Source organism: Coptis chinensis, chromosome 3 (assembly GCF_015680905.1).
Source record: "Coptis chinensis isolate HL-2020 chromosome 3, ASM1568090v1, whole genome shotgun sequence".
NCBI classification, from domain to species: Eukaryota; Viridiplantae; Streptophyta; class Magnoliopsida; order Ranunculales; family Ranunculaceae; genus Coptis; species Coptis chinensis.
In genome coordinates this window covers 7,070,901-7,081,816 of record NC_141458.1, presented here as the reverse complement: position 1 = coordinate 7,081,816, position 10,916 = coordinate 7,070,901, and the positions used below count along the sequence as shown (strand labels likewise).

Genomic DNA, 10,916 nt, shown 5'->3' with positions numbered 1-10,916 from the left:
AAGTCCGAATCCATATCCAATAAGAGGTTCCAAGTAAGAAAAGGAGGGGAAACGGGAGTTGAATAGATGATGATGAAAGTGGAAGGTGGTGATCTTGACATCTTTCTTCTGCCGCTTATTACGCCTTGAGCCAACGTCCGCTGCCCAAAAAGTCAAGGACTAACCTTTTTCAATGCAAAAGATCCTATACCTTTTCTCGCACATGGCCAAACCAAAGCTGAACGCACTGGAATGGAGGGATGCATTCTAATAATCAAATAATACAAAATCAAAAACATATTGAGTGGAATTCGCCTCATAATTATCGTATAAGAATCACTTTCGGAATGAACAAACTATACACCACCATTGCTAACTTTACCTTAATAACAATTTATTAACCAACTAGCAAATTATAACATCACTCTTTCGGGAGAAAGACAAGTCAATTCATCCGGTTGAAATATCAGCACAAGAATAGATTACAACCTAGCAATATACAAAGCGAGGCTTTCGTAAATGAAGTCGTACTTCTATTTTCTCCAAGAATCCTTAATGTCGCTTTAGGGCGAAGTTTTGGCAATGTTCGGTTCCAACATTGTTGTAACGAAAGTTCTCACCTCGTAAAACTAGCGAAGAAGGCAAAATTTTGACTCCTAATGCAGTTTTTGGGTCACGATCACCTCCCTACATTTGTCTTGGTGAAGGTCATGATTAGCCCCCTCTTTTACCCACTAGAGGAAATGATACCCTTTGTGGAGTTTTTTGCCGCTGCGGATCTGTCTTTTGTTCCCGGGGAGGGTTTTCATCAGCCCCTACGTCATCTTCCTCTGTTTCTTCAGCTGCCTGGGGTCGATGCTTCTTTGGAATTGCAAATTGGTAGTTTGGACTAATCAAGGTGTCCTCTTCAGGTGGGAGTGGGATTCCAGAACCTGCGATAGACTTCAAAAGTGGATTTTTGTTTCGAATCCTTGCCAGCTCAAGTAGGACCTAATGAACGGTAAGGCATGTTAGCATCTGCGGATGGACGCCTCCAGCAAGGATAAACAGGGAAGACCATATTAAAGTGAAAGAAAGTGCTATAACTGGCACATTGCACATAATACAGCATGTAGCAAGAAAAACACCACAAGACAAAATATAAGGGAGGATGGAATGGTGTAAATGCGTAATATATGTGAGATGAGGTGAAATGCCATTGTAACTAAATAGAGATCCTCTAGGCCATACCCAATTCTCAGAGTGTACTTGTAAATCCTTTAGATTTGTTAATACAATACAAACACATGCATTTTTGCCAAAAAGGAAAAAACAATCACCCACTAGCATGCATGTAGCAGCAACATGGAGAACAAACAGGCACCCTTCTGATCATATGGACGATGACAAAAGAACTATAGGATATTTTTTCGAATAGTTGGCTAAAAAATGACAAGTAATTAAAATAATCCCTTAAATTTGTGATGAAAGAAAATACAACCAAACAAGCATGTGACTGCTAAACCCGCACATGACCCTAATAGCATGTAACTTGTGTAGAATAATGCCACTTATAATGTTCATAATAATGATTATATAAGCAGCCTATGAAGCTAGATTATCAACATTTACAGTGACATCAAGGACATATCACATAGGTTTGATAGAGATTCTCACTTATTACACGCAAACTAGCAAATTCATAACAATCATATGTCCTCACAAAGCACATAACAATCATCATTATATAGGGGAACACAACAACACATTCCTTTACAAGCCTAACAATGAAAAAAAAAAATGAAATACCTCATTGATAGCAAGCACTTGTCCATTGCTCTTCTTAACCTTCTTCACTTCCTCAAGAAATACCTATAAAACCAACCAAACCAAAACAACAAAACATATCGATCATCAAAAAAAAAAAAAAAAAAATGATGATGATGATGATGATCATAGTTAGATTGGTTACCAACTTGGATTTGGCACGAACTTCATTAGTAGCCCAAAGCTTCATCCTGAAAATCTTAGGGTGCTCCTCCGATTCAGTTGGAAGAGCTCTCCCCACCACCGATCATCGATGAAACTGCACAACACCATGAAACACCCATTTCTCAAAATGAAGAAAATAACATTACATGATAGAATGAAAGAGAAAAAAAAAAACTTACCCTGAAGGTAACCATTTCCATACGAGAGTTTAGATACAACAAAAACCTTGAATCACATAAAAGAAACTCCCAAACATAGATATATTAGACAATAAAACACAAAGATATTATGATATATGAAGAAACCTTCAGATCGGTCTCAATTTTGAAAATTTCGTGTTTAAGATCAGTTGTGTGCATTCACTGTTGCATAAAAAAAGAACATACCATACCCAAGAACACCTATAATAGAAACAAGAGAACTGTAAAAGGCTTACAAATATCAGAGAAGAGGGAGGGAAATTCAGTAAGAGAACACATGAAGCAAATTCACTACACTATAGTAATTAAACTACCCATTAAAGGAAGTACACGAAAGAAAATGATCATGTATTTACTCCTCTATTTAACTCATCCACAAAGATATAGCGATGTAAGCGTGGACGATGTTGATTATACTAGGACTGATTCCTAGAGTTATGTTGTGAGTGATTCTACTGTTAGAATTAGGACGCAATTGGGATATGTGAACGAATTCACATGAATTCGATAATAAATTCTGAGTTAAGCGGAGGATGCAACGATAACCATAGCAGTTTTCCCCACGCCGAAGTAAGTGAAACAAGATTCTCGCTTCATCAAGAAGACAAGTTCAATTGTTCTAGCAAGAGTACGTAGTCTCAAAAGAAATTTAAGTTCTAAACCAATATAGCATACTAACCGAGGATGTCTTATGCTTTCATATGGGTAACAGAAAAAAACATCAAAATTTTGAATAATAGTCCACCACCAAAGCGGGTTCCCTAGTTCATAACAAGCTTGGATATTATAGTAGAGGTTAGCTTTTAACGAATAACACGGGTGCTTCCTAGTTACCATCAAGAAGAAATAAATTGATCACCATTTCGGTAATATTTTAAAGTTGCAAAATTAAAGATATTTGTCCTAGTGCATCACATGAAAAGAAATGCATTAGATAAGATACACTTTTATCTAATAACAAGAGAATCTAAGAACTTAGAAACAGATCGAGAGAATCGAACCCAACCCGGACGTGAAGCACATTCCTTAGAATAGTAATTTAAATTATACAAACAATAAAATACAACAAAGAAAGTAGTCCAAACCTCAAAGACCAAAACGCAAAAGAGACAATTCAAGGCTCCAACAGAGTATCATTTTCCTATTGAATTTTGGAGAGGAGAAAAATTCTCGATCTAATTTTTGGAGAAGAAGGTTCGTCGATTTTTTGTTTTTTAGTTTTATGTTTACATAAAATTTGTTTTTCGAAATTTAGCTAATTTCATTTTGGTAGTTGAGAATTGAGATGGTCCGTTGGATTGGAGATAGATGTGGTGGTGTGCATTCATCCTGGCCCTATATATATATATATGGGTAGATAGAGGCACATTCACCGTATACATATATATATGAATGCACACCACACCGATCTATCTCCAATCCAACGGACCATCTCAATTTCGATACCCAAAATGAAATTAGCTAAATTTCGAAAAAAAAATTTTGAAATTAAACATAAAACGAAATAAACAAAAAATCGATCGAACCTTCTTCTCCAAAATTAGGGGATGGTTATATGAACTCCATTTAAAATAACTCCAAAGTTACTCCACTCATAATAGTGGACTTACAAGATGAATTGAGATCTAATTTTTTGTGAGGATATACATCACATGATGGAGAACACTCCCACAAAAAATCAGCTCAATCGAATACGTTTAACATTGTCAAAAGTTGTACCAAAATTAAAATAATATGGGCCGTTGGATAACTTCATAACATTATAAACAATTTTTGACGAGATTGTACATCTTCAAATGAATTGATTTTTTGTGAGGATGATCTATATTGTGTGGAGAACATCTACACAAAAAATTAGCTTCTAATTCAATATATTTAGTGGTGGAGTTTTTTTGGAGTCATTTTAAATGGAGTTCATATAACCATCCCCATATATATATATATATAGGCTCCTAAAAAGACCTTAAATAAGTACCAAATCTAAAATACCCACAACTTCACCTACAAAATGATTTATAACCTAATCTTTTGTGCATATGATCTACTAACTATAAAGAACATCTCTACAAAAATTCAACTCGTTTGACAATTTTTAACATTGGCAAAAGATAATTACAAAAACTAGACATTTATGGACCTTTATATATTTTTTCAAAAGTGGAAAACAATTTTATCTAAGTTAGAGGATATCAAACGAGTTAAATTTTTGTAGAGATGTTCTTTATGGTTAGTAGATCATATGCACAAAAGATTAGATTATAAATCATTTTGTAGATGAAGTTGTGGGTGTTTTAGATTTGGTACTTATTTAGGGTCCTTTTAGGAGCCTTATATATATATATTAGTGTTTTCTATATATATAAGCTCGCGCATATTCTCTCTCCTCACCATATCGCTATATTTTCCAAACCGAGTAATATTAGACACTCCTAAAAAAAGGAGGTGCTAATAATTAGAAACACCTTCTTGCATTTGTTTAATTCTCCTTTGTCTATTCTCAAATTATAATCACCTCCTCATCACATGAAAATTTCGCCCAATTTTGAAACTATCCAATGAAATATTAGAAGTAATTTTGCCCAATTTTGAAACTATCAGATGAAAAACACCGAATTTTTTGGAAAAAACAAAAAACCGTGCGTATTCTAAATCTCACTTTTATCTTCTTCCCTACGAAGCCAGAGTTCTATCCAAATAAAAAAGCCAGTATTTAAAAGTTCCATTCGCCGCATTCACAATAGCACAGACCTATAAAACAAAAATTCTTTTCTTATTAGCTAAAAAGTTTTGAAAACCCCAAACCCCTTAAAAAGATTTCAATAGGAACGAATAAAAAACTAAAGCTTTAAACCCCCAATCACAACGAAGAAGAAGATACCAATGTCATTCCAGGTAGTTCAATCAAGTAAGCTTTTTTTTTAATCTTAAATTTCCCAACCCAAAAGCTCTATCTTCAGTTCATTGGATTCGACTTTCTAAATCAAAGGTAATCATTCCAAAGTGTTGATATTTGTGACTTTCAATTTGTTGATGTTGCCTTCGGTTCGTGGTGGTGCTGACGATGGTGTTTTAATTGTTGGATGGAGTGGGTATTGGAATTATAGACATCAGGTAATGCCCATGTTTTTAATTACCTTGAATTTCCATGTTATATAATGTAAGATTGTTGAGGACATTTTCAAATTTGCAACTATGTATATGCCAGTTTGATTGCATTAATAGTCAAGCACAATGTTCTTTGGGGACTGTCTTTGCTATTTAGTGTTGTTAAAGTAAGGAGCTTCAATACAGACATTAGACCTTAGTTTATTTAGTTTGTATGGATTCCTTGAGCATATCTCCATAGAAAAATAGTTGCTACTCTCTTAAAACTTTTTCAATCTCTTAAGTGCATACATACTAGATTTTTTTTTTTGAAGCAGCGCTATTGTTTGATTGAAATATTGCATTAACTGAAAACCATACAATGTGTCTTGAGTAATATTATTGAATTTCAATTATATTAACCAATTAGTTTATTCTTGGATATTTTATCTTTTGAAGGGTTTTTTGTTCAAGTTTTATGTTCAGTATATGGTTTTTGCACTTTCAGATGGAAATGTCTTAGCATGCACCTGCAACTTCTCAGTTGAAAATATTCGGTTGTTCAGATAATAAAAAGGTACTACAAATATTCTTTGCATACGATTAATTGGTTAAACCATTATTTCAAAGAATTTAGTTCAATATTGTATAGCTAGACATAATGTTAAGCAGCACCCAGGATGGTTCTTCTGCCAATTGATTAGTTGCAGAAGTCTACTAAAACTCAAGTTGTACAAACTGAAGGTAAGTCTATGACAACAATTGTTTTTTTTTCCTTAATTGGTTCTGCTTATAACATGTAGTGGGAAATGGATATTAAATTATTAACAGTTTAGGGGCTTTATAAATGATGAGCCTTATTTATAGTTCATGAGAGTAGTTCTTATCAACTTCACATTTAGAGAAGTCTTTCGAAGTGTTCTATAAATGTATCAGCCATGATATGTTGAAGTACCATTTTGTTAAGTATAGTCCCTCTTGCTTTCTATGGATGAAAACATGTTATTGTTAGCTTAAGTCTAATTCAAATCCATCAGGGAAAATTGATTATTCAAATTTGTCCAATAAAAGTGTGTTGATCTCTGTACTGTGCTAGTTTAAGTGGGTGTACTATGAGCCTATGAGAAATGCTCATTTTTTTTTCAGGGTCGGTTGTTATGATCCTTTGCTTGGGATTAGGAGTGTAAAAAAAACCATTGACCCATCATCTGGTAGGGTACCCAGTCTTCACCCGCCACCCAAACCTGCACCGACCCAAAAACATACCCGCCCCACCCCGCCACCGTTTTTACGCGGTCGGGCTATGGGTGTAGGTTTTATGCTCAAACCCGACCCGTCAAGCCGCCCGACCCTCACCGTGTCAAAAGTCGTTGATCCACATAATTTCAAAACTCTAACTCTAATATTTTTGTATTTTGTTTATATTTTATTTTAACTTTTGTAGAAATTTGGGAGATATGAACACAAACTTATGAGTTCAACATCAATTTCAAATATTCAAGTTTGAATATTGGGCAAATATCAAAAGTTCAAATTCAACTTTCGAATTTTGGAGAAGATGAATCATTCATCCTTGTATTAATTTCGAATTCTTTTAGTTTATATTTTATTGTTTTGTACCATAGATCCTCACTCTCATCTTCATTTTATCATGCTATAGAAAATAATCAATTTACAAATAAATCACGAGAAAGAAGTTTCAAATTTGCAGATATGGTTTTGGTTCAAGTTCAAGTTTTTTTATTTTTTTTTATTTTTTATTGATTGATTCCATTTTTTTCTCTATATTGGGAATTGGAAATATATTACTTGTAGAATTAGAAATTTTTTTTAGGTGAAATTGGGATAAAATGATAATTTCCACCCGACCCAGATGACCCGCCCATAACCCGCCTCGTAAGGTGACCCAACAGGCCGGGTGATGGTACTAAGACATGACACTTCAACCCGCCCCGCCCCGCCCCGTCGGAGACCACTGGATTTGTATCCCCTAGCCCCGCCCCATCACTATTTGCCCCGCAGTTAACCCGACCGCCCCGTATTACACCCCTACTTGGGATGAATAAAAAAAAAATAGTTGTTACTTGCAGGTATGGCACAACTACTGGACGGAAGTCAGATGAATCTTGACTAAATTAGGACTAATATATTGGATCATGAAGTATGTACTTTTCGTATACTATGCTCATGCTCATGTTGTCATTGTTTGAGTTTGTAGTAAATTTAATTGTAGATTGATAGGAGGCCTTTTGTTTTGTTAAACAAATACCTTAATATAGCCAAAAAAGAAAAGAGAAAAGCAGCCTATATAGCTACTATTTTTGCACACCTAATTATACCATCTATGTTATTGGAGTTAAGAAAGTTAGTATCTCCTCAATAATGTGGATTTGAGTTATTTAGTATCAATTTCTTTAAGCATATCTGATGGCTCATAATCACGCCTAGATAGGTGATTTTTCTTTATATAAGGAAAAATTCTATTCCTTAGCCTTAGAATCTATGATGGAAGATAATACACATCTATATTAGTTGTCTAATATATTATCTATTTTCAATATTTTCTCGATGGAAATCTATGGTTTAGGGCTCAATTTCCCATTGAATGGCAATGAAGGCTTCATTATCACCATTATGTGATTGTAGAGTATAATCAAGGAAATTGATTCTTGACTCATAATTAAATTATAAGGTTTTAGTGTATTGAAATTAGGGGTGTTACACTATTTTTTGAAAATAGCTTAGACTCCCATTCATTTACTCAGTATCATTTTTTCAATTGCAGGAACACACTTTTATGACAACTTTGGGTTTTGCATGTACTGCCACTGCACACTCATACAAGTACAAACTCATGTTCGCCTGTAACTCTTTTGACTTCGTCCAGATTAGTAATGTGTCACGGTCTTCGAGTAATTCAGCATGGAGATGACACTGTAATTGGTCTTATTATTTCAGCATGTTGATGCTCATTTGCGCATAGTTGAGAGATGTAACATAGAGTCCTTCCCTTTTGTTTAGCTCCAAAGGGGTCTAGCTCTCCCTGCTCTATTTTCTCTCTTTGATCATTTTATTCTTTGCAAGGTACTTGACTTCCAATAGTGAAAACCCCTTATTTGTTTCCATAATACTTAATATATTAATAGATTAGGGGTTCCACAATATATTTTTTCCCCTTTCCTTACCTTGGGTTTTTATGCATGTTGATTTTATTTCAGATTGCTCCTAAAGAATTCTTAATCTCTCAGGTTCGTTCTTGTTGTTGTGTTGCATTTACATCTTTTACGATTTTGCATAATAGACGTATGATTAATATGCTTAAAAGTTTTCATCAGCTTCAGTTGGTCGGGTCTGTTACCTCAAGTAATTTATTAATTATTAATATTAATAAAAAAAATATATTATATGGCTAAAACAGTTATGCTGGGTTGAGAATTATTACCTTGAATCCTATTATTGATTAGTAATGTTACTTTAGGCAATGTTGGATCTAGGGGGCGGGGCGATACTGTAGATACATTTTTTTTCCAGTAATCAGCTCTTATATTTACAATCTTTAGCTGCATCTGATCTATGAAATAACATGGTTGAGGGATTCCAAGTGTTTATTTAATCCATAATGAGGACTAGGAATTTAAAAAAAAAAGTTTGGGAAGTTAAATATTCAATCTACTTCTTAGATATGCATGTGGACATTGCCTCCATGCGTATTGCTCAATACAAACAATTTTTTGTCATGGAATCACTAGATTATGTAGTATGGATCCATGTTGGTCTATGTATTATATTGCAGCATAATTGTTTTTCTTTTCTTTTTTTTAATGTTTTCAATTGGGGACGATATCAATCATATATTATTAATTAGAAGTTCTATGCAACTACATTCTGGAGGGCAATTTAATTGATCGTGAGACACTCTCGAGTGAATTTTTTGGAGAAATAGTTTGTATGTCATCTATATTGTATGTCATCATTTGTCATATTTATTCTTTATATGTATATGCAACAAGAGAAATAGTTTTGTACTGCTTATATCTTAATTTTTTATCACATAAAATGGGTTATGTAAATTGTTCATAGCAGCTATTTTGTTTTTGTAGGTCTTTTTCTATCATAAGAATCCATTGGTTATAAGAGTGAGATTGACAAAGCACTTATCAAAACGTTTAGAGTGGTAGCTTGCCACGTTTGGCATGATCCTCAAACCGCATTTAGCAGGTATTGCTTCTTCATTAAAACATTGATTTACAACATGTGGACAGAAACCTTCTTCATTAGTAGATGAATGGTTTTTTGCTATGTACAGATTTGATCTTATTTTGGATAATATGCTTATTGTGAAAGTGCCTTGGTATGGTTTTTTATTAATTAGAAAGGTACCTTAACAGCATAAGTTGCAAGGGGATTGTTAGTTAGAGTTGGCGCCTTGACAACTTAAGTTATCATAGTATGCATGGTAAGGACACTGATTAATTAGAAATGCACATTGGAAACTTTGGTGTAAAAATAATGGCACACCCTTATAATAATCAACATAGATGACAACTTGATCAAAATTGCTTTTAGTGTTATTAATTTTAATCTTTTTTTTTTTGCTAAAGTGTTATTAATTTTAATCATTGGTTTAGGTTTTCACTTCCTACTTTCATTGAAAGCATATAACATGGTAACGTTGGAATATACATTTTGGTTGCAGATAGTCAAGGCTGGATATACAAAGACACCAAGGTGTACAAGTGTTGGTACTATGTAAACTTTTCTTGGTTATAAGGACACCCTTATAATGAATTGCAGTCATTGTTGCATTCCTCTCGCCATTTGTATTTACACGCATAATCTATAGTCTGTACAATACAAGCAAGATGCAAGCAATCCTTGAAGCCAATGTCAACAATATGCCATTTGGTGGTGAGCGTATATAGTTTCTCTTTTTTTCGTGTTGATATTAGATTTGCCCATCATTAGTTGAGGGTTATTATTTCTGTTAGCAATGTAACATTATCTCTTACTTTTTAGGAATATACAAAGGTATATCAATTTTAACTCTCTCATATCATTTCATTTCATTGAGTGTGGCATCAGCTCCATGCAAAGTTCATAATGAAACTTATGTTGAGTAATTAGATTTTGACCCAAGATTTTTGGAGTTCATGCAAGTCATATATAGACTATATATTGTTAACATTTTCGTTTTATTCTCTTCTAGTAAAGGAAGTTTTATTAAAGGGAAAGTACACAATCTACTGATCAATGGCTAATGTTATTGTTATTCTTTAGTGGGTCTTATGTGTCATCCTGTGCTTAATTACGAATACTTGCAAGTCTTTTAACAAAAAATTATTTCATTTAAAGGCACCCGTTCAGTGAAACACATCAAAGAATTACAAATGGTATTGTCGTGGCTTACTGCAACTATTAACCTCTCAAGTCTCACTGACAATAATTATTATTTGGATGCAGGATATGTTATTGTGTTTGATGCATCCTTTGATTTCAAGCTCTCACATGCAGATATTTGGTTGAGTGGGTGACTAAAAATGCTCAGTACTATTTTTTTTAGCCACGTGTTTCATATTTCAACTTTTCCATTCATTTAATAAGCTGATAGGCAATTATTAATAAAATAACTTATAGATGATATCTTAATGTGGTGTCTGAGAATATATTTTTGCAACAGAGAGA

The 10,916-nt window shown here is 33.7% G+C and overlaps 1 long non-coding RNA gene across 1 annotated transcript; it reads right to left on the bottom strand.

Moving 5' to 3' along the window:
* Nucleotides 1–356: 356 nt before the first annotated feature.
* On the bottom strand, nt 357–1,831 carry LOC147507624 (uncharacterized). The gene is made up of 2 exons (XR_015216211.1): nt 1,768–1,831; nt 357–969 (listed from the first exon to the last, which is right to left on the bottom strand). It is a non-coding gene; the product is annotated as an uncharacterized LOC147507624 (long non-coding RNA).
* Between the last annotated feature and the right edge of the window lie 9,085 nt (nt 1,832–10,916).